The sequence below is a fragment of the Tupaia chinensis genome, unplaced genomic scaffold, assembly GCF_000334495.1.
Source record: "Tupaia chinensis unplaced genomic scaffold, TupChi_1.0 Scaffold138425_1, whole genome shotgun sequence".
Classification (NCBI taxonomy): Eukaryota; Metazoa; Chordata; class Mammalia; order Scandentia; family Tupaiidae; genus Tupaia; species Tupaia belangeri.
This window is the reverse complement of record NW_006198322.1, coordinates 352124-376476: the sequence shown is the minus strand read 5'-3', so window position 1 is coordinate 376476 and position 24353 is coordinate 352124. Positions and strand designations below refer to the sequence as shown.

The following is a 24353-nucleotide window of genomic DNA, read 5'->3' as shown; positions in this document are numbered from 1 at the left end:
GAACGCATCGGGTGTGCAGCCAGCGCCTGCGCCAGAGCGACCGAGGGTGGGGTGGATCGGGGTGTGAAAGCCCGGCTGGGCCGCCTCTCTCTCTCTCTCTATCTCTCTCTCATGGAAGAAATAAGGGAATAAACTTTTTTTTTAAGAGAGATTTTTGCTATAGGGCATGTGCACTCACTGGAGAGAAGAGAGACAGAAAGTGAGAAATCACCCCCAGGGGGATGGCCATGCTGGAGTCCCTTCTCCTCCATTCTCCTCTCTGGATTTTGATCATGCGTGTACATGCATCCGGTCTCCAGGACCGGGACTTGAACTGCGGTTGACTACTTGGAGTCCAGCAACGTAACCATTACACCATCTGGTGGTCCCAGTGGATAAACTTTTAAAAAAAAACGTTGGAGGGGGCAGCAGGTGCATGGTGGTTAAGGTGCTGACTTCCACATGGCTGACCACGGTCTGAGCCCTGGACCTGACGGCTTGAAAATCACACCAGGTGCGTGTGCATGTGTGCCCAAAGTCCCGAGAGGCAAATGGAGAAGGGATTGCGGCATGGCTATCCCACCTAAGGGATGATCTCTCATTTTCTCTGTCTCTATCTGGTGAGTTCACGTGCTCTATGGTAAAAAACGAAAACAAAGTTGGGAATCACCATGTTATTTAACGTAGCTGCCTTCAGGGTTAAATCCTAAACAGATGTTCAAAAGATGTAATGGTCTCTTTATGGGGATGCTTAAAATGATAACATTGGTGATTAGAAACTGGGGGACTTTGGGCATTTAAATTAATCGGCAGTGCTCAACTGTTCTCTGACTGGCTCGCTGTGCCAGGTGTTTTCATCCTTACAGAAGGTGAGCTCATTTGAGGCTTCATGAACTTACCAGGATCACCCAGATGGGGACGGGGTTGGGATTCTGGCCTAGATGTATCTGAATCCAAATTTTCTTGCTCGCTCCAGCACGCCCCGCTGTCTCAGGGCCAGCTGGCTCCTCTTCCCACATCTTCCCTTTACGTGATGACAAGCCCTAATCAGGGCTGGTGACAGTGGGGCTTAACGCAGCTGATCTGCGGTGGAGAACTGGGACGCCACGGGCTGAAGGTGGCAGAGGAAAGGTTCCAAGCAAAGGCCAGGCCGCTATGAAGAGAGGGATGTCCCTTCCAGGCTCCGAACCACCTCTCCCCTGATCTCACCCTCCCTGAAGGCCCAGGCCTGGGTGACCATGTGGTCTATACTGGCTATAGTGCATTGTCTTCCCCAGTCCTCCCACCAACCTCCTGTGTGATCCCACCTTACAAGGGAGGAGACTGAGGCTCGCAGGTTATCCGCCTTCACCAAGAAGCCCTGGTGTGAGCGTGTAGGCTGGGATCCAACCCCATTTCTGCTCCAGGCCGAGGTCCTGACCCAGCACCTGCCGGCCCCTGTCCTCTGAGACTGGAGCACACCCTGGGACCCGGGTGGGACCACCGTCTTCCCTGCGTGATGAGACGGAGATGCTGCCTGGGACATACTTATAGCCCTTCCTGCTGCTGTTTTTCCTTCTAGGGTCCTGGGTCCCCTCCTGCTGCTCGGCCTCCAGCTGGTCTGTCCACAGCCCTCCACCGAGCACAGAAAGGTAAGCCACCTGTCTCTGTCCGAGAGCGGGCTTGGTCCTGTGTAGCCTGAGCCGCCTTCTACTGGGGAGTGAGTCCCTGCAGACGCTGAGGAGGCACCTTGCACAGACCGCTCTCCTGTCCACCCTTTCTTCCCACGTGCCTGGAACTATTGGGTCATCGGAAAAGTCGTGATGCATTTTTGCATAGAAAAACAGAAAAACATATGCCATGACTTTCCAACAACCCAATAAAAATGTCCTGTGCCTGGAGTGCCTCTGGTCTGAGAGCAGTGCTGGCTTTGTGACCTGTGTCTTCAGAATAGGCAGCTGAGCAGGTCACTGAGAAGATGAGACTGGCAGGGCATGAGGGACTCACCTGGGAATGGCGGAGTTGTCACTCTCCCTAGAGGCACCTTCATGGTCAATGACAGGTGTCGGTTAGAGAGAGCTGTAGCTGTCACCATGGCGGTAGAAGCAACAGGGCCCAGGAGCAGTGATGTCTGCTAGAGCGCCATTGCCACTGCCACCTGGCGACCAGGAGGGCAGGCAGCTGGGGAGTAGGAACCTGGTCCTCTATGCCCTCCTATCCCCACACCTGCTACTGCGACTCCCTTTGGCTGAGCTGAACTAAAAGGCAGAAGACAAGCCACCCCCGTGCCGTCCTCCAGGCCAGCTAGGCCACAGGGCCAGTGGAGGGTGGACAGAGCATCTGGAGGAACAAGTAGAGCATGTGGAGCAGGTGACCTCCTCTCCAGCTCTGCGCGATTCATGGCAAACGAACTGCCACTGTCGCCTACATAAGCCTGCTGTCCTGCAGCAGAGCAGGTGCTGGGCTGATGTTTGTGTAGAAATAGATGCTTGGGGCCAGCAGGTGATATGGTGTTTACGGTGCTGGACTCCTTCATGGTTCAAGGCCCAGACCCAGTTCCCTGAAACTCACGCCAAGTGCATGTGTTTGCGTGCCCACCCAAATTCCCAGGAGGAGAACAGAGGAAAGGGGATTGCAGTCTGGCCATCCCCCTGGGGGGTGATTTCTCACTTTCCCTTTCTGTCTCTGTCTTTTTCTCTCTCTTTCTCTCTCTCTGGTGAGTGCACATTCCCTATGGCAAAACAAACAAATAAACAAACAAAACCCTACAAAAACAAACAAAAACAACCTAAAAAGAAAATAACAACCAAAAAAAAAAAAAAAAAAAAACCCAAAGAAGTAGACGCATGATATGACTGGGGAAGTCCCTGCAGTCCCTTTCTGCTGCCTAGGAGCTCCTCGTGTCTGTGTAATGCTGCCAGAATTACTCAACACCAGGGAACCAGAGACAATATGTACATTGCAGATGCAGCTGTGTTCCAATAAAACTTTATTTACAAAAACAGGTGGTGAGGTAGATTTAGCCTGCAGACCAGTTTGCGAACCCCTGCTCTAAAGTCAAGATAGAAAGAAGGTAACTGAGAAAATGCTTTCTTTCTTTCTTTTTTTTTTTCCTTTCTTTTTTGTTTGCTGTCAAGGTATACAGTGATCGAATATAAAAACAAATAAGGAGCATATGTATTTTTGGAGTTAGAGGTTGGACATTGTCTCTTTCTGGAACATTAAGGAGCACAAAGGATTTAGGAGAAACTATCTTTTTTTTCATTAAAATTTAAGGCTTATGAATCCTACCAATTTTTTTTTCATGCATAGATAAATCACAATTGAATTCTTTCTGACCTGTTTTTTGCAGCAAAATCTCCCAGTCTTTAGCAGAGCACAGCAGAAAGATTAGAAAACCGTTTATGGTAAATTCTTAAGGGACAGCATTATTAATTTGTGCACATTGTAGTTGAGTATGTCTGTGAAAACTAGCTACTAAAAGACAGCTCTTTTTGTTTCTCTTACAACAGCGTGTCCAACTTTAGCATATGGAAGCAGTTCCACAGTGTAAGTTATTCTGAGGAAAAGACATCATTTGTAAATGCTGTCAAGTAAACTATGCATTTCTAAATACTGCTTGGGTGACGGGATACAGCTCTGTAAAAACTGTCCCATAGCAGGGCAGGGAAGGAGGGCCTGGAGCAGGGGGTCGTGGCGCTTCCCAGACGCCTCTACCCAGAAGTTCTTCTGCTTCTGTAATATGACCATTATCACGGGGAGCTGCTCAGTCTCCATTCTTGGCCATTAAGTAGTGTTACTGGGCAAGTGGTTATACTTTAAAAGCTTTTTGTTGCTTCATTTGTGGGTAAGGTGAGATCACAAGCAAGAAAAAAACTTGACCAAGATCTTAATAAAAACATTAAGGAGGCCAACAGGTGGTGTCGTGGTTAAGGACACTGGACTCCCACATGGCCGACCACAGTTCGAGTCCCGGACATGGCAACTTGCTTCCTCACTTTCCCCTCTTTGTCTGGTGAGTGCACATGTCCTATAGCAAATTTAAAATAATAATAACACCTAAAATTAAATAAGTAATTCTTTAAAAATTAAGTTATTGGTAAGGAAAAAATATGTAAACCTCAGACAGCTTTTAAATGAATGAAATTGCTATGTCTGCCCAATAGACGTTAACTGAGGAAGGTACTTTACATGTCACAGTGTGCGGTCAGCATGTGAGGGGACTTCAAAAAGTTCGTGGAAATTGGAATTAAAGTATGAGCTTATTTTCCTGCAAATAATTTTTGTAATCCATGCATAGGTTTTCATAATATGTATTTGCCACCAAGTCCCCAGGTCCCCTTATACTCTATATAGGAAAGAATTGTATACTCTATATAGCGTACCTTTTACATTTTCCTACAAATGGAAAAGCATAAATATACTTTAATCACAGCACCTCAACTTATTTTGTTAAGGTTTTTACCATAGGCTGAGAGCATTTGCCAGAGAAAGTCAGAGAGAGACAGTGAGAGGGGAAGTGAGAAGTCATCTCCCAGGGAGGATGGTCACACTTCATTCCCTTCTGCTCCATTCTCCTCTTGGGATTTTGGGCACACACACACATGTGCCCAGTGTGATTTCCAAGCTGCCAGATCCAGGACTCAAACCATGGTTGTCCATGTGGGAGCCCAGTGCCATAACCTCCATACTACCTGCTAGGTCCTTAACATTTTCTTTTTTAGTTTTATTTTTTAATTAAAAATATACACAGGGCCAGCAGGTGGTGTGGAGTTTAAGGCAGCTGGACCCCCATGGCCAATTGCACAGTTTGAGTCCTAGACCCAGCAGCTTGAAAACCACACCAGATGCGTGTGCATGTGTTCCCCAGTCCTGAGAGCAGAATGGAGGAGTAGGGATTGCCGTGTGGCCATCTCCTCTAGCTTTCCCCTCTTACTCTCTCTGCTCTGTCTCTCTCCAGCGAGTACACATGACCTCTAGCAAAAAAACTAAAAAAAAATACATACATAAAATACATGTTGATTATAGAGAACTTAGGAAACAAGGAAAACTCAAGAGAATAAGAACCATTGCTGGGGCCACCTGCCCAAGGGTGCTACCTTTCAATCTGCTATTTGCAGAAATTTCCAAACAGAGAGAACAGAGACACTCCAGAATGAAGTAGAGGTGAAGTAAAATATTTGTTCTGCCCACTGATAAGCTATCACAATGTGAACTCAGGGTGCCTTGTGACAGGCTAGGGCAGTTGGCTGTGACATTGGTGACTTCACATGGTCTCTCAGAAAAGTCTTGCAGTTGGATACTCAGCAGAAGGCCCAGAGAAGGCAGAAAGAAGTGTTAAGTTGCAGAAAACCTCCTATACTATCGCTGCTGTAGTCACAAAATAGAAAGGACAAAAACAATGTCTCGAGAAGAAAACACCTAAGAATAGCTTCATGATTGGGGTAGGCGAAAATTTCTTAAACGGGACACAAAAAGCACTAACCATAAAACAATTTTACTATTGGGTCGTCGGAAACGTCATGACATATTTTTCTGTGTTTTTCTATGCAAAAACGCATCATTATTTTCCAACCACTCAATATATTAAAAGTGAGGGTTTTTTGATGGCTCTACAGTGGCACAGTGGTACTGTAACACTCCGTGAGGCTGATGCATTGGGAAGGTTCTGGGTTCACTCCAGAGACCTCTCTGCGTGCACTGGGCATGTGTGTTCCCATGACCCAGGGCTAGCTGAGGCTGGAAGTGGATCGTGGCGTCAAGACCCTATCGGGGTTCTGTCTCTCTGTTTCTCTCCCTCTGTGTTTCCCTTGTCATGGAAGAAATAAAAAATTGAGAACTTCTTAAAATAAAAACATACATAAAAAGAGTAAAAAGATAAGCCATGACAGGGTGATATTGTATATGTTTACTAATATATAACATGGTATATCGTTGATGTATTATTTTCAATAATACATTTGACAAAAGAGTCATATTCAGAAGATATAAAAAACCCCTGCAAATAAGCAAAAAAAAGTCACACAATCCAACTTAAAATGGACAAAGACCTGAAGAGCCAGTTTGCATGAGAGGGTGCCAAGTGGCCAATAAGCATGTCAGAAGATGCTCGGTCACAATCTTGAGTCCTTCGGTAAATACACGTTAAACTCTCAACGAGACTCTACGAGAATAGCTGAAAAGATAGAACACCGCCCATACCAAGTACTGGTAAGGATGGGGCAATTAGAACTTTCGGACATTGCTGGAGGGAGTTTAAAACGGTAAACTTTGAAAACTGTCAGTGTATCTTAAAGGTAAACGTTGCCTATTTTATATTGTGGCTATTCTACTCGTAGATATTTACTAGAGATAAATGAAGGCATATCTCCACAGAGACACATGTATAGTAATGTTCATAGCAGTCCCATGTAAACGAAACTAAAAACAACCCAAAAGTCCGTAAAAAAGAGAGTGTTCTATACTATAATAGGTAAATTATAGTATATTCTTATAGAACAACAAACGGAGCCAACTCGTGACCTGGTGATTAAGGGACCTGGGTTCCACATGGCCGGCTATGCAGTTTGAGCTCTTCCCTGGCAGCTTAGGAAACGTGCTGGGTGTGTGTGTGTGCATGCCCAAAACCCTGAGAGGAGGGAGACACGGGAGAGAAGGAAGGTGGCCATTCTCTGTTCAGACTGCTTTCTCCCTCTCCCTCTCTATCTTTCTGGTGAGCACTTACGCTCTCTGGCTAAAAAAAACAAAACAAAACAGCAAAGCAGAATACTAGACAGCATGAAAGAAGACAAAACAAAGCAAAACTGTTTCTAGCCAAGAAGGAACAGGGGGATTGAATTTACCCTTCAGTCTGAAACAATAACAAAATGGTCCAGACAGTGCAGCAGGAACAAGGTTTACCTCTCACCGGGAACAACCAAAACCACTCAGATAACACAAACGAAACGACGACTATGCTTTTCAAACTCTTGGACTTCAGGCAGCAAAAGACAGTCATTCCCCAGAGACAGACAATAAATGAACTGGACCGAAACTTTCCCCACATTATTGTCTTGAGAAAGTTTCCTGGGGACCAGCAGTTGGCGCAATGGCTATGGCGCTGGACTCCCATGTAGTTGACCGCGGTTCCAGTCCCAGACCCAGTGGCTTAAAAATCACGCCGGGTGCATGTACGCATGTGGCCAAGATCCCGAGAGGAGAATGGAGGAGAAGGGATTGTGGTGTGGCCATAACCCCTGGGGGGTGATTTCTCGCTTTCTGTCTCTCTGTCTCTGTCTTTCTGGTGAACGCATGCACCCTATAGCAAAAACCTCTCCAAAAAATTAATTAATTAATTAATTAATTAAAAAAAGAAAAAGAAAGTTTCCTGAGTTCCAAGTAAAGAGAGGCACCAGACAGGATGTGTTGGACCTCTTGAGTTAAGGAGACAGACTTGAGAGTCCAGCAAGAACGAGGCGTGAGAGTCTTCAAGACAGAGTACCGGAGAGGAAAGAACCGCACAGAGAGAAGAGTACAGAGTTTGCGGGGCGGGGGAGGGGGAGGGTCTTCTCGAATATACAGTAGAACACTGATCAGCACATCCATGTGAGAAAACAATCTGAAGTAGAGGCAGGATCGGAGGATGGAAGAGGACAGTGCCCAGCATTCATGCAGGGCCAGGAGCAGTGACTGCTCTCAGTAGCCAGACTCTAGACACTCATAATCCAGGAAGCTCACACCTCAGGGGTGGGGAAATAACTAACCTTAGACTGTGCGCTGCTCTGGACATAACCATAAGAGCAATTCTGAGGGGGCCAGATTGTTTCTACGTAACTGTATTCTAGCACCAAGATCAAGAAGAGTATAAGAATGTGAAAGTATTCAGTACCAAACAAGGTAAAATATAAGATGTATAACATTTAGCCGAAGATTACAAGGTATACACGCAGCAGAAGGAAGTGAATAATCATTCCATTCAAACCAACTCAGAACTGGCACATATTTTGAATTTTAAAACAAGGATATCAAAAGTTATTAAAACTATGTTCCCTATATTGAGGAAGTTAAGTAGAGGTATGGAAGGCATTACAACTCTCAAATCAATTTTTTTTTCTTTTGGAGAGGTTTTTGCTATAGGGCGCATGTGCTCGCCAGACAGACAGAGAGAGCGAGCTAGAAAGCAAGAAATCACCCCACAGGGGAGATAGCCATGCCACAATCCCTTCTCCACCATTCTCCTCTCGGGATCTTGGGCATGTACACACATGCGCCCAGTGTAAGTTTAAGCCACCAGGTCCGGGACTCGAACCACGGTCGACTACATGGGAGTCCAGCGACATAGCCATTACTCTAACTGATGGTCCCTCAAATCAAAATTTTTGAGATGAAAATCACAAGTTCTGAGATGAAAAATGTACTAGCTGGAATTAGTGGCAGATTAGGCATTGCAAAAGAAAAGAAAAGTGAACATGAAGCTCTAGCAATATAACTTCTCTATAATGGAATATAGAAAGAACGAAAAAAAGAACCTAGAAAGATGAATAGAACATCAGTGAACTCTGGGGCAATTCCAGGTGGACTAATGTATGTGTAATCGGAGAACCTAAAGGAAAAGAGGTGGGATAACAGAAATAAATTTTGACGAAATAATAAAACATTTTCCAAATTGAGGAAAACTAAAAACTCAAAAATAACAGTGAACTCCAAGTCCTAGAAACATAAAGAAATGACACCAAGGCAATGATAATAAAAATGCTGAAAACCAGTGAAAAAGAGAAGAAAAATTAAAGCTCTGGGAGAGAAAGACAAACTACATACACAACAAAGTTAAGGTGGCAGTAGATTCCTTGTCCCCTGTGATTCATGGAAGTGAAGAAGTGTCTTTAGTTAGTTAGCTAGTTTTAGTTTTTCAGTGTAGGTCTTGTGTGTTTGCCAGAGAGACAGAGAGAGGCAGAGAAAGAGAGAAAGTGAGAAATCACCATTCCTCCTTCCCTCCCCCTGGGGGATGGCAAGCCACAATCCCTTCTCTTCCATTCTCCTTTTGACATTTTGGGCATGTACACATTTGTGACTGGCGTGTTTTTTAGGCCACCAGATCTGGGTTTCGAACCACATAGTTGGCTGGCCATATGGGATCCAGTGCCTTGACTGCTGCATCACCTTTTGGCTCTTCAAGCATTAAAGTACTAAAAATAAAACTATTAATCTAGAATTTTATAACCAGCAAAATATCTTTCGAAAACAAAGATAAAATGAAAATATTTCAGACATACAAATGTTGCTTCACAACCACCCCATAAGCATTGCTAAAGAAAAAGTTCTTTAGGCAGAAGGAAAATATAAGAAGGAAATATGGGTCTACGTAAAGGAATGCATGCACCAAAAATGATAACTACATAGTTGAATAGATAAGAATTTTTCCTTCTTGCTTTAATACCTTATAAAGACCGACTCTTTAAATCAAAATAATAATCATGTCTTGTGTGGTTTATTTATAAGGAAAATGTATGGTAGTGATAGAGTAAATGATAGAAAAGGATAAATGGAAATATAGTATTATAAGTTCTTCTGATAATATACATATGATGGTATCATATTACGTGGAGGTAGATTGTGAAAAGTTGAAGATATAAGCTATAAATCCTAAAGCTGCTGTCAAATTAACAAAGCACTAAATTTTAACTCACAAGCTCTCACACCCCCCAAAAGGAAATCAAATGAAATACTAAAAGTACTAAAATAAATGGATAAATATACCATGTTTATGGGTGAAGAAACTCAAGATTGTTAAGATAATTTTTCCAACTTGATCTTTACATTTAACATTTCAATAAAACTCTCAATAGACAGTTTTGCAGAAATTGACAAACGGATTCAAAAAGCCCCATGGAAATGCAGAAGACCTAGAATAGCCAAAACGAATTCTAAAAACGAAGGGGCCAGTAGGTGGCATAGTGGTTAAGGCATTGGACTCCCACATGGCTCACTGCAGTTCAAGTCCCAGACCGGGCAGCTTAAGAAAGTCATTCTGGGAAGTCCCAGACCTGGCAGCTTAAGAAAGTCATTCTGGGCACATGCATGTGCGTGCCCAACATCCCAAGAGGAGAATGGAGAAGGGATTATGGTGTGGCCATTACTCCTGTAGGGTGATTTCTTGCTTTCTGTCTCTCTGTGTCTATTTGTCCAGAGAGCACAAGTGCCTTATAGCAAAATCTATCTTTAAAAAAAAAAAGAACAAAATTGAAAGATGTACATTATTTAATGTTTATATTATTTGCTACAGTAATCAAGATAGCATGTTATTGATATAAAGATAGGAAAACAGATGATAGAATAGAATATAGAAATAGACCATGGCCTGGTGGTTAAGGCAGCCGGATCTCACATGGCCAACCTGTGGTTTGAGTCCCGGACCTGATAGCTTAAGAAATGTTCCAGGCATGTGTGTGCGTGCCCCCAAATTCCAACAGGATGGAGAAATGGAAGAGAAAGGATTGTGGCATGACAGTTCTCCATGGGGAAGTTTTTTCCCCTTTCTCTCTCTCTCTCTGTGTCTCTCTCTGGTGAGTGCACACACTCTCTGGAAAAAAAATTTAAAAAGATGGGGCTGGCAGGTGGTGTGGTGGTTAAGGATGCTGGACTCCCACATGGCGAACTGCGGTTTGAGTCCCAGACCTGGCAGCTTGCTTTTTCCCTCTCTCTGTCTCTCTCTCTCTGTCTCTCCCTGGTCAAATTAAAATAAATAAATAAAGTTAAATAAAATAATTCTTTAAAAAATTTTAAAAAGAAAGAAATAGATTATGCATGTATAAAAACTAATTTTTGGCAAAATTGTAAAAATGATTCAATGAGGAAAAAATACTGTCTTTTCATCAAATAATACTGGAACAACTAGATATGCTTATGCAAAAAGTGAACTTTAATTCATATCTTGTACAAAAGTTAACTCAAAGTCAACAAGCAGGAATAGATGGAAATTGCCTCAGACATTATAAAGGCCATATATGAAAGACTCGCAGCGAGCACCATATTCCGTGGTGGAAAACTGGCAGCTTTCCCTCTAAGATCAAGGACAAGGCAAGGACGCCCCCTTTGCCACTTCTGTTCAACACAGTACTGAGAGTTCCAGGAAGAGCAATTCGATCGGAAAAAGAGAGGCAAACCAAGGACGCCCCCTTTGCCACTTCTGTTCAACATAGTGCTGAGAGTTCCAGGAAGAGCAATTCAAGAGGAAAACCATCTGTGTGAAACAAGTGATGTAATTTTATATGTAGAAAACAAAATGATTGTTAGAAATAATAAACAAATGTAACAAAGTAGCAGGATGCAAAGTTAACATGCAAAAATTACTAAAAATAATCAATCAGAAAAGGATAGTAAACATGCAGTTCCATTTATAATAGCATCGAAAGAATAAAATACTTGGGAATTAACTAAGGAGGTACAAGACTTGTATAATGACAACTGTGAAACTTTGCTGACGGAAACTAAAGAAGAGATAGATTCATGGGAGGACATTCCACTCATGGATTGGTACACTTAATCTTGTTAAGCTGTCAGTACTACCCAAAGTGATCTATAGATGTAGCACAAGCCCTGTCAAAATCCCAGTGTCCTACCATTCATGTGGACTCAGAAGGCACCCCAAATAGCCACAACAGTATTGAGAAAGAAAACAAAACTGGAGAACTCACACTTTCTGATTTACGACAAATCTACAGTCGTCAAACGGTGGTGCTGGCATAAAGACAGACAGACCGATGTACTAGAACAGATAGCCCAGAAATAAACCTAAATATTTGTAGTCATATGATTTTTGACAAGGATGCCAATGCCGAGAAGGCAGTCTTTTCAAAAAGTGGTGCTGGGAAAACTGGATCTCCACATGTGAAAATGTTAAGTTGGACCCGTAACTAACACTATATACAAAAATTAACTGAAAAGGGGCCATACACCTAAATGTAAGACCTGAAACTATTGATGTACAGCTCTTAGAAGAAAACAGAGGGCAAAATCTTTATGGTATAAGTTTTGGCAATGATTTCTTGGGTATAGCAACAAAGGCATGGGCAACGAAAGAAAAATAGACAAACTGGACTTAATGACAGTTGAGAATTTTGTGCCACATACCTGCAGTATGATTCCACTTACATTTAGTCCAAGACTTGACAAAATAATTTGCAGTGAAAGTAAGATCAGAATAGTGAATACCAACAGGGGGATGGGCAGCTATTGACTAGCAAGGGGCATGAGGGCACCTTATGAGTGTTGGAAGTATTCTAAATCTCGAAATTCTGAGGGCTGATTGGGCCTTAAAAGCCTTAGAATTCATATAAATACAATGAGTATACTCGATGCACTTTATGTATATTATACCTCAATACAAAAGGAGGAGGCGGAAAGGGAGGAGGACAATGCAGAAAACCAAATGCCAGTACTGAAATAGCAATAAAAGTCTCTGGAGCAGTGTGGGCTTGTTCCTGGGGAGTGACCAGGAAACAGAGATGCCTTCAAGAGCGGCTTACGGCCTGCTCTCATTGGAGAGTGGCCAGCCGAGGCCGGGCAGAGCTGGAAGCTGTGGCTAAAGCAGGCGCTGTGTCTCCCTGCTCGCTGGTGTTTGTCAAGTCCTCTCTTTCTATTAAAAGGCACAAATGTAATGACTACTTCTGAAACACCAAGAGTACTTCTATTTACAAGGGATGAAGAAATTGAAATAAGAAGATGCTATTACGGGACAAGTTTTCGTGTTCACGGTGTTCATGCTGTGAATCTCTGGGATACAAATCAGAGGAAATTAAATAGGCTTCTACTAAAAATGGAGCAGTGGGCCAGCAGGCGGTGTGAACATTAAGGCAGCTGGATGCCACATGCTCAACTCTGTTTTGAGTCCCAGACCTGGTGGCTCGGAAATCACATTGGGTCAGTGTGCATGAGTGCCCCAAATCCAGAGAGGAGAATGAAGGAGAAGGGGTTGTGGCATGGCCATACTGGTGTGGGGGTGGGAGTTGGGGACATTTCTCACTTTCTATCTCTGTCTCTACTTCTCAGTTTCTCTCCAGAGAGCATGTGCACCCTATAGCAAAAACAACAACAACAACAACAACAAACAAAAAAAAGTAATGAGCTGAGGAGGATTCTGAGCTTTGTGTTTGGGGAACACTTTGTAATGCTGCACAAAGACATCGATAGGCTTTTGGTGTGGGAGTAGACCTCGTACTTGGCTTCTTCCTTTTGTGGGGTCAGGGCCTGCCTTCAGATCCCTGGTGTTTACTGGGTGTGCTTGCTACCCGTGGGTGGGGGCATCCAGTGTAACAAAGCACCAACGACCGCCCGTGCTTGCTGACACCCTCCTGGACAGGTCTTTCTGCCAGCCTTCTTGCCCTCTGCCATCTCCAGCTCTGGTGTTGGATCCGCCCAGCCCTGTGGCACCTCTCAGGTTTCTCCTGTGGAGGAGTTCTGGTCCTGGCCATCCTGGTGTTTAATCTGGTGTAAGAGAGCCCCAGAAAGTAGCCATGGCTGGTCCCCTGCCATTGTGGAGGCTCTGCCTAGAACTCCCATTGTTAGCTCATGCCTGCTTCAGATCCCTCCCTCTCGAGCTTGTGCAAGGAGCTGTGCTCTTGTTGGGAAGCTCCAGGTAAGAAATGAAATGCGGAAGACCTGGGAAAACTGGAGTCACATACTCTCTTTTCAGACAGTGCTACGGGAACCCCAGGGGCAGCAGACAGTAGGGTTCAGGCATCCTGGAGAGGCTGGGGAAGTGAGGGCCGTCAGCCCACGTTGTTTTAAGGCAAAACTGATGTACATGAAGTTCGGAGCGTTTCTTCTCTATGCACCCTCTGCCTTGGTTTCTTAAGAACTTTATTTATCCCCCCCCCCCATTTAATTGCTATTAAGTTTCGGAGCAAAACATTGTTTTTACTCTATGTGAATATTGCTTTCATTCTAAATGGTTGCCTGCTTCAGAGAAATGCTCACAGCTGAAGAGTATAAATTTCTTCCTTTGGCAGTTTATAGTTTCATGTATAACAGTATTTAAAACAAATACATATAAATTTGTTATTGTTGTTTGAACAAACTCTAATACCCAAATACTCTCATACCCCAATGTGATCTTACTACAAACAAGCCAAGTTACACAGAGGACAGATTTCCATGTGTTTTGACCCTAACCAAGTGACTTTGAGAGTATAAATGGTTCTAAGAAAAATGAGTATTTTATGTGCTTTAATTTTTTTCTCAACATTTCCATTCCCTCCCACACTTATGCACACAAAACCCAAACCATAAAAAGGTGTTTTTTAAATAACGTCTAAATTCCCCACTATGTTATGTTTCCAGGCCAGATTACAGTTCAAACCAAGTTTCAACAGACAGAATAACTTACCACCTAGGCCACAGAGCTCAGTCTCTGGAAGGAAAATGAGTCACAGTACAGCCTCAGTGCTGGCCTTTGTGTGCGGAACGGTCAGATTCTCCTTCATGGGAAGCCATGTTGCCTGACTCTGACCCTGGAGGGCACGGCTGGAGAGCCCTCCTGTGCCGGCCCTCCTCCTTTCTGTCAAGGATGCTCATTCCCTGGTTAGTGTGGAGAAATTTGAGAAGTTCGTGTCCTTTTGGCCCTGATTTTATTCTCATGGTATTGCATCTCACCTACCTGATGCATGCTTTTTGTTTTGTTTTGTTTTTAGTTTTTGCTTTAGGGTGTGTGTACTTGCTGGAAAGGGAGTGAGAGAAGGAAAACAAGAAGTCCCTCCCCAGGGGCCAGCAGGAGGCTTAGTGGTTAGGGTGCTGGTGTGGAGGTTAAGGAGGCTGGATCCCACTTGGTCGACTCCACAGTTCAAGTCCTGGACCTGGCGGCTTCAAAAGCACACTGGGTACAGGTGCATGTGTACCCAGAATCCCAGGAAGAGAATAGAGGAGAAGGAAGTGGCATGGCCATCCCCCCTGGGGGGTGACTTCTCACTACCCTCTCTCTGTCTCTCTGGTGAGCACACTCTCCTTATGGCAAAAACTTAAAAGAAGAAATCACTCCACAGTGGGGATGGCTATGCCTCAATCCCTTCTCTCCCATTCTTGTCTTGGGGTTTGTGCATGCACACACACATGCCTAGCATGATTTCTAGGCCACCAGATCTGGGACTAGAATTACAGAGTTGGCCATGTGGGATCCAGTGCCTTGACCTCCAAGCCACCTGCTGGCCCCGGATGCATGTTTTCACTTACAGCCTTGTCTGGTTGTTTTCCCCACTAACTCATCAAACACGAGTCAGGGGCCTAGGACGTGAACTTGGACTCTAAGGCCAGGCTGCCCGGGCACTATCCCAGGCTCCTGCTTAGCAATTCGGGAGCATGGGCAAGGTTCTGTGTCTCCGTTTCCGTATCTGTAAAGGGGAGGGGATCGTAGTACCTATTGTGTATGTCATTTTGAGGATGACATGAGTTACCCGCAGAGGTTCAGGACGTGGTGGGACCACAGCACTTCTGCACCACCCGGTGCTCCTTCTCAGTCCTCCCTTTCCATATCAAGGGTGCCTTCTGTACGCAAGCCCCACTGAGCACGCAGGGTATCCGAGCCTCAGCAATATTGCTATCTGGGGCCAGGTGATTCTTCTGAGAGACTGCCCCGTGCTCTGCTAGAAGCTTAGTGGCATCTCTGGTCTCCACCCACTGGATGCCAGTGAGGCGCTCTTCAGTGAGACAACCAGCAGTGTCTCCAGACATTAGCAAATGTCCCTGGTGGGAAGAATGGTGCATGGTTGAGAATCTTCTGTCCACACCGGCAAGTCTTCCTGCCGGGGCAGCTCTGTGGCTTCCCTAGATTTCCAGAGAGGCCACTGCTTACCTGTTGTCATTGTCCCTCTGGACTAGTTTTTGTAGAGTCATGCTACTTGTCACCTGTGCCTCTTACACCACGTGTCGGGGCATTTTTGCCATTAAACTGAAGTGTCCTTGGTGGGAGGAGCTCCTCTTTAGAATGTCCTCCTTGGCAACCTCTTAGGCATCTCTAGAAAGAGGACGGGCAGGCGAGTCTTCCTGGGACTTCTGCTCGGGATTGCCCTTGGAGACAAGCTCCCAGCCCATCACAGGTCAGGGACTTCCTATCTGTGGAGAGGCAGCGGGGTCGTGGGTCACACGTCGGTGGGGAGGCCGTGCAGTGTGGCCCAGGTCTGCTGCTCCCTCCTGGGGGTTGTGCACTGGTGGGTAACAAGGACTGAGCACTCACCATGCTCCGGGCCCCGAGCTGAGCACGGGAGCAGGACTGACCTCAGCTCGTCACGGCCACCTGCTAAGGCAGCTTTCCTAGGTGAGGAGACTCAGGTAGAGACACGCAGTCTGTGGCCACTGCGTAGCTGAAGTGCGGGTGTAAACCCAGGCCCTGACCCCAGAGCTCTTCACCTGGGCCATGCCGTCCTCTCGTTAGCATCCGCGGCACCACTCCCTTGACCTCGGACGTCCCCTGTTGGTGCTCTCATTAGACTTCCGCCTTGCTCACATACACTGTCGGTCATCAGCCTCACGCTGACCTGAATGTGATGGGAGCCATCCTGTCCTGTTTCAGTTCCGTGGTAATGATGTCGCAGCCGAACCCGCCTACTCCCTTCCCGTCTCGGCTCCCTGGGCCCGCCCGTACCCACGTCTTCCTCATGTTTAGGCCGGCCTGGAGCTTCCGGTAACTGACAAGGCTCCCTGCAGTATAAGCCAACCTTTTAAATTGGATTAGGTATTTCAAGCTGAGCACTTGAGGCAGACTTCGCCCCCTTGGCACCAGATTTCCTAATGTCTGAATTCCTCTCCGACTCGCTTAAAACGTTAATGTGTGAGCAGCCAGCGATGGCTTCTAATACACCTGCGGTTTTGTCCTAGGCACAGGATGCTCTATGAGGCAAAAAGAAAGACTTTAGGACAGTGGGGACTGGCCAGTGGCCGTGGTTAAGGCTCTGAGCCCACATGACTGACTCCACAGTTTGAATCCTGGACCCAGTGGCTTGAAAAACACCCCTGGCATGTACTCGCGCATTCCCAAAATCCTGAGAGGAGAATGGAGAAGGGATTGCAGCCTGGCCATCCCCCAGGAGGTGATTTCTCACTTCCCTCTCTCTCTGTCTCTGTCTCCAGTGAGCACACATGCCCTAGAGCAAATGAAAAAACGAACTGAAGGCAGAAAATGAGTTACATCTAATGTAAAGCGGCTTTAGGAGGATTTGTACTGAATGTTGTTCAAAATATGTTGGCCGTCGGAAGCTGTGGTGTCTTCTTTTCCCGTTACATCAACAGTTTATGCCAACAGATTACGATTTGGACGACAGACCCTTGTATTACCTGAGTCCTCTTTGGCCCACCTTGGGTTCCTCTTGCTGGAGCCACATGGATCTACTTTAATTTTCCACTTCATGTTATAACCCTTGGCGTTGAGAGCATTCCCTTTATAGATTAAAAAAAAAAAAAAACCAATCTGCGTCTGTACAAAGCATTCAGAGCAAATAGAGGCCATAAAATGTCAAAGTGCGGATGAATTATGTCCGGTCTTTCTCTGAGATTATTTCTGAATAGCGTCGAGAACATCCTGTTCCCTCCCTTCAGGCCCTGCCTGTGCCTTTCAGAGGGAGGACACAGCTCAGGGCTGCAGACCTGTAGGCAAAGGGCCCAGTCGAGCCTGGATTTACTCCTTGCCCAGACAATGCAGGTTTGTCAAGTGTCTGCTGTGTGCAGGGCATGGCCCAAGGCCCTGGGGTAGGATGGTATGTACTGGCCTCTCCCTGGAGCGCTCACGACCTGTGGGAACACAAGAATAAACAGCTACAGTGCAGCTGGAGAGGTGTGCTCAAGGTCTGGCCAGACTGGGATCGCAGAGAAGGGCGACCACAATGACAGTGACGGCCAGCACTTGTGAACACTGGCATGCTGGCACGGCGCTTCCTGCACAGTATCACTTTCGTTTAGTTTTTTAGTTTTGCTGTAACAGGGTGTATGCTAGCCAAAGACAGAAAGAGAGGGAAAGTAAGTGGGGGGGGGTGGCCATGCTACAATTCTTTCTTCTCCATTCTCCTCTCAGCATCTTGGGCACGTGTGATTTTCAAACGGCTGGATTTGAGATTTGAACCACACATGACAGATGGCCCCATGAGACCAGCACCTTAACCTCATACCACCTGCTGCCACACATGACTTTTTTTTTAGAGGTTTTTGCCGCGTGTGCTCACCAGACAGACAGGGAGAGACAGAGAGACAGAAAGTGAGAAATGACCCCCCAGGGGGGATGGCCACGCCGCAATCCCTTCTCCTCCATTCTCCTCTCGGGATCTTGGGCACACACGCACACGCACCCGGCGTGAGTTTAAGCCTCAAGGTCGAGGATTCGAACTACGGTCGACCACGTGGGAGTCCAGGGACATAGCCATTAAGCCACCTGCTGGTCTCCCCACATTACTGTTTTTAATCCTCACAACAACTCTCTTCAGTAGAAGCTACTGTTAATCCCTTTTTATAAATGGAGAATTGAGGCTCAAAGAGAAGACCCCTACCTGAATCAATTTTTTTGTTGGGGGGAGGGGCACATGCTCACAGGAAAGAGACAGAAAGAAAGTGAGAAAGGACCCCATGGTCACTCTGCAGTCCCTTCTCCATTTTTTCTTTTAGGATTTTGCTCTCCCCCCTCCCCCCCCTCCCACACACATACATGCCTGGGGTTTTTTAAGCCACCAAGTCTGGGACTTGAACCATGCAGTTGGCCATGTGAGGTCCAGCTGCCTTAGCTACCATGCCACTGGCTGGCACCTTATAAGAAAGTCCATATGTTTATCCTAAGTGACAGAGTCAGGGGCACAGCACCTCAGCAGGGTCCCAGTGCCGTGATCTCTGGCCTCAGCCAGCCTGGATTGGGCACACACGTGCCAGCGCTCTCAGGGAGGTCTCTGGACGGGGACTGGCGGCCTGCCCAGGGATCTGCCTTGCAGAGTGTTGCACTGTACTGTTGCGCCCCTGGGTGCATCACTGTCCCCTCCCACCCCCCCAAGCTGAATCTTAAAAGCCAAGTAAGAATCATGCAGGGACTAAGTTCCTCAGTCTCCTAAACTGGACTTCAGGGGGCCTTGGGCCAGCCACTTGACCTCTGCGACATTTGGTTTGTCTCTCAGAGTCTCTGAAAGCATGTCTGGTTCAGAACGGCATCTCTAAGACCTACTGTAGAGGTTAGTACGTTAGAATTCGTAAAATGGGGACACCAGTTGTTGCAGGGTGATTCATTATATTCCGTAGGAAGCCTCTAAACTGCTTAGTGAAAAGTAAGGGATAAATATACCGTCCCAGTCCTCAGTTTCCCTTAATTAGCGAGTCACCGTGGACCCTGGTGTTTGGGGTTGGCAGGTGCTCGCTGTACTAGGAGCAGCGTCTCAGCCTTGCTCCGTGCAGTTGCAGTTTGCCGTGGGTGGGTGGGTGGCGAGCCAGGGGCAGGGCTGTTCTCACACGTGGGGTGTGCATTGCAGGCGGGGCGTGCAGCAGGACAGAGAGCCCGCAGGCCCCTGTTCACGCGCCTTGTCCGAAGACGTCTCCTTTGCAAGGGTCGCTCCCTCATACTGAAGGGGGTAAGGCTGCATTGAGGTGTCTGCCAGCAAAGGCCCTGCCTTCCTGCACCCCCTTTTTCCTTTGCTAAAAACGTTCTGGAAAACAGCAAAGACAATGCAGCAGCCCCAGCAGCCGATGAGAACGGCACTCTCCACGCAGCCTGGCTGCCCTTGTGCCTTTGTCATGGGGACTGGGTGAAGGGCAGGCTGTCAGGTGTCACCCCACCCAGGCAAAGGGGCATCTAGGCTGATTGACTTGCTCATTGTCTTTCCTCTGGAGCTAAAACAAAGCAGGAAAAGCTGCTTGGTGGGGCTGAGGGGAACTTGGTAGCCAAATGCTGCATGGAGCGTTCCAGGCATTGGACACAGGCTCGCTCGCTCTGAGAAACTCACATCCAAGCAGTGACTTTTGAAAGGACCGTGGCTGTGGAATTAGAGACAGATGCGTAGCTGGCCATGAGTAGATATTAAATTGTATTAAACTATGCAAACCGCATTTCTCATGCAAGGCTGGTTTCAACCTTACATCAGCCCTCAGGCTGCATTTGCATTTCTATAGAGAAAGAAAGAAAGCAGCATGTCACTCAGTCATTGCTATTCATAACTGGCTGTTATTATCCTAGGCAGCACGGCCGGATCAATCTGCTCAGCCTTTGTCAGGAGCCAGCGTCTCCCCGCTTCACTGTATCAGCTCACGTTTAGAAGGGCCAGGTGCTGACAGGGGCGCAAGAACACATACGCGGGGCTAACGTGAAGGGGCCCAGACAGCCTGCCTCATCTAGGCCGAGCTCTGGATCTCTCTGGGTCTTTGTGTAGGCTCCTTATCCTGATACAGTTATCAGCAGCACTCCCTGTCCCTCTCAGAACGATACTGTGTGATGGTAAATTGAGTCGTCCTACCCAGGCGGCTGAGCGCTTACAACCTAAAAGGGCTGGACCGTGTGACACGATTCGAAAACCAGGTCGCAATTGTAGGCAGTGGGGCAAAGGGAGTCCCCCAGGCCTGAGAGTGACAGGGCAGGCAGATATGGCCCTGGACTTGGCCTCTGCTTCAAAAGATGAGGGTGGCTGGGACCAGCAGTTAGCGTAATGGCTATGTCGCTGGACTCCCATGTAGCCAACTGTGGTTTGAGTCCCGGACCTGGTGGCTTAAACTCACGCTGGGTGCGTGTGCGTGTGTGCTCACAATCCCGAGAGGAGAATGGAGGAGAAGGGATTGCGGTGTGGCCATCCCCCCTGGGGGGTGATTTCTTGCTTTCTCTCTCTCTTTCTCTCTCTGTCTTTCTGGTGAGCGCACGCGCCCTATAGCAAAAACTTCTCGGAAAAAAAAAAGACGAGGGTGGCTCCGTGGGAGGGGAAGGAGGCGGTGGGGTTGTGTGTGGAGAGTGGGAAGGGTGCATTTCAGGGTTCTCCACGAGAGGCTCCTTTGAGATCAGGAGAGGGCGCAGATCTGGGGGCTCCAAGGGCAAGTGGGAACTCCTGCTGCTTCCGGGAGGCTGAGGAAGTCCTGGGCAGGAGAGGGTTCTGGCATGGAAAACCCCAAATGACCCAGATGCCTGAATGCCCCCGGCCTAGGCCCGGCTCCCAGTCACCCGCTGCAGGCGCGCCACTCGGCCCACCCACTCCCCGGTCCGCACGATTAGCTGGGGAAATGAAATGCTCTCACACGGCGGGCGGGCGAGGCAAATGGATGTTCTGGTGTCTTGGTTTTCACCAAGCAGAAGCCTCTAGCCAAAAGGCGACATGAGCTTGCTGTTTTAACACCGGTTAAAATAATGACTTTAGCATGAATTTTGACAGGAAGAAACAAAAGGATGCTTTTACAGGAGCGGGCTGTGCCGTCAGGACACGCTCGGGCCTCCAGGGGCCGTCAGAAAGCGCCTCGCCAAGCGGTGTTTATCTGCGCTCCCCGCGGGTAATCGCCGCGTCCCCGATTCTGTGCTGCCTGTGATCCGGGCGAAGGCCCCGCATGCACGCAGAGCTATTCATTTTGTCCCGTGCCCGCTGCTCTCTTCTTTCCTTTCAATAAAGTCCTTTACTGAGCGCACAGATCACGGCCACACCCTCGGCTCCATGCTTTCATTCTCATCACCATGGCAACCTCAGCCTGGGAGCCCAGAGCGTCCCGTCCCGTCTACACTGAAGGACGTGAGCTGCGAGACGCTGCGTGGGTTGCTGGAAATGACCAGCAGAAGGTGTTGAACGGGTCCCAGGGGCGCGGCCATGGGGAGGCCTCCACGGATGGTCTGATTGTTCTAGGAATGCAGCGAGGAGGTGCAGAATCAACAGCGAGAGATGTTAGCAGGCCTGACTTCTCTTCATGCTATTTGAGCATCATGCGCTGGGAAAACAATAGTGTTCAGGGCAGCAAGTGGTATGGAGCTTAAGGCACTGGATCCTACATGGCCAGCTTTGTGGTTCGAGTCCTGCATCTGGCAGCTTGAAAATCACGCTAGGCGTATGTGCATATGTGCCCCAAATCTCGAGTGGAGGAAGGAGGAGAAGGGATTGGGGCGTGGCCATTCCCCGGGGTAGGGGTGATTTTTCCCTTTCCCTCTCTCTCTGGTGAGTGCACACACCCTGTAGCAAAAGGAAAAGCAAAAACAAACAGACAGAATGGGGGTTCTGGTTGCGCTTTTTGTTTCGCTCTCCAGCTGCAGCACGTACCAGCATCTCCCGGAGGCCTGTGAACGTGGAGGTACTGGGCTCTGCCCCTGAATTTCTGGTTCTGGAGGCCTGGGATGGGGCCTTGGAATGAACGTGCATTCCTGGGATCTGAGCTGCCGGCCTGGGACTACACTCTGAGGCCCACTGCCCTAGGGTGGCTGCGGCTTGTTCCAGCCCGGGCTGCTGCTTCAGGGGCCTTGTGGGTCTCTGAGGCTCACTTGGCTCGAGTCTGTTTTCTGGAGGGTATGAAGGGACTAGAGAAGCGAGGCCAGGCCGAGGATGGCTCCAGCCTCCCACCCCCAAGCCTGGCACAGACCTCAGTAATCGATCAGGCCGCTCCTGTTAGCCGCCTCCTGGCTCGGCTTCCCTCTCCCTCCTGCAGCCTGCCAACACCAAGCACACAGTGCTGGCCCTGAGCGAAACTTATTTGTGTTTGCTAAGCCGGGCAGTCTAACTGGCACTTCCAAAGTCAATAGTTTTAAAAGTCGGTTTGTTTGTAGACTTTGTGCCTTAAGTGTTCATTAGAGGGACCCTGTCGGGGAGTGGTTCTTAACCTTGGCTATGCGTTAGACTAGGAAGTTAAAAAAAAAAAAACAACCCACTGGGGCCAGGCCCTTTCCAGACCGGTTGAATCCGTGTGTCTGGAGGTGGGTCCTGGTGCTGGCAGCTTTATGAGCATCGCAGGTGACCCTAATACCCAGGCAGGGCTGGGCGCCACCAGAAGTGGTGCGCACCAGAAAGCTCGAGGCAATGTGAACATCAGGCTTCTCCCTGGGGATCCTGGAGCACTCGCTCTCTTCCCACGTCCCTTCCCTGGCAAGAGGCCAAGGTGAGTGACAGCTGTAGTCCCAGCGGCAGCAGGAGGAGCTGTGCTCCTGGGCCATTGCGGAGGGAACTGCAGTGGCAGAGGTATCTGTCCCGCCCACTCCTGTGGCCTGGTGTGAGTGCAGGGTGCCACAAAGGGCAGCATGTTCAGACTCCCCAGCTCTCAGCCCCATCGGCTCCTCTCCCTGCTCAGGGCTGGGTCTCCCAAGTCCAGAGTCTTCTGTGCCCACTGTCACCAGGGCTTGGCCTCCACTCGTGGCCACCCATTGTGGTTACCCCTTGTGCTTTACAACAGTCACTCCTGCAGGAAGCCACTGGCACCTCTGAAGCGGCACTCGCCCCCCTGCTCGCCCTGGGGCGTCCGGCTTGACCACTGTCAGCCCCTGGGTTCTTTATTCCTGCTCCCTCTGTGTCCCTGCCCTGTTTCCTTCACTGCCTTCTCTCCTCCTCCTTTCCCAGTGGCGTGGTTCTCATCCTCCGTATGTCTCTGCACCGTCCTTCCCTGGAGGCTCCCTCCCCAGATTCTGACCTGGGCTCCTAGCCCCTGTCTCCCAACAATGTCGAGATAGATTGTCTCATGTCCATCCTATTGGCCCTGGCTCTGGGTGTCCCTGCCGATCTCCCGAGACCTGGGCCACATTAAGCTCTGTGATCCAGTTGCGCCCTGCCTGGTCTGCCTTCCTCCCTGCGCCTCTCCTGCTGCCACCTTGCCTTTCTTCCTGCACTCCTTGCTGGGTCCCGTGCGAAGCTCTAGCTCCTCCTGGTTCCTAGGCCCGTGCTTCTCCCACCTGTCCATTTCCCCAGAGCCCTGCCTTTGAGACGCTCTCTCTGCTGCTGCCCGTCTCCCTGGCTGTGAACTATCCCTGCTGCTACGTGTCAGGCACAGTGCTAGGACCGTGTGTGTACGCTCGTTCAGGCCTTGTGGCAGCCTGTGACAACGTGGGCACTCCATTATCCTCCTGTTTGACCTCTGAGGAGACAGAGGTGGAAGTGGCTAGGACTCGTCAGTGTGGGACACAGTTCCAACTCACTCGGGCCCCCTCACACAGGCTAGCCCTCAGGACAGCCTAGTGCATATACAATAGAGACTAACCTCTGGGACCCGCAGGTGCTGTGGCTCAGGTGCTGGATTCCTACACGGCCAACCGTAGTTAGAGTCCTGGACCTGGTGGCTTGAAAATTACACGGGGTGTGTGTGCACATGTGCATGCCCAAGATGGAGGAGAAGGAATTGCGGTGTGGTCACCCCTCATGGGGGGTGATTTCTCACTTTTCCTCTCACTGTTTCCCCAGCAGTGCATGCACCCTATGGCAAAACCTAAAACAATTAAAAAAAAAAAAAAAAAAAAAGGACCGCTCTCCGTG

General features: G+C 48.2%; 1 long non-coding RNA gene across 1 annotated transcript in view; it reads left to right on the top strand.

Annotated features, from left to right (window-relative positions):
* The window catches only part of LOC114004528 (uncharacterized), an 87171-nt gene that overhangs the window by 24318 nt on the left and 38500 nt on the right, over window positions 1–24353 (top strand). Inside the window, exon 3 of the long non-coding RNA XR_003546664.1 lies at window positions 1541–1610. This is a non-coding gene — a long non-coding RNA (uncharacterized LOC114004528). The remainder of the gene's footprint in view (window positions 1–1540; window positions 1611–24353) is intronic.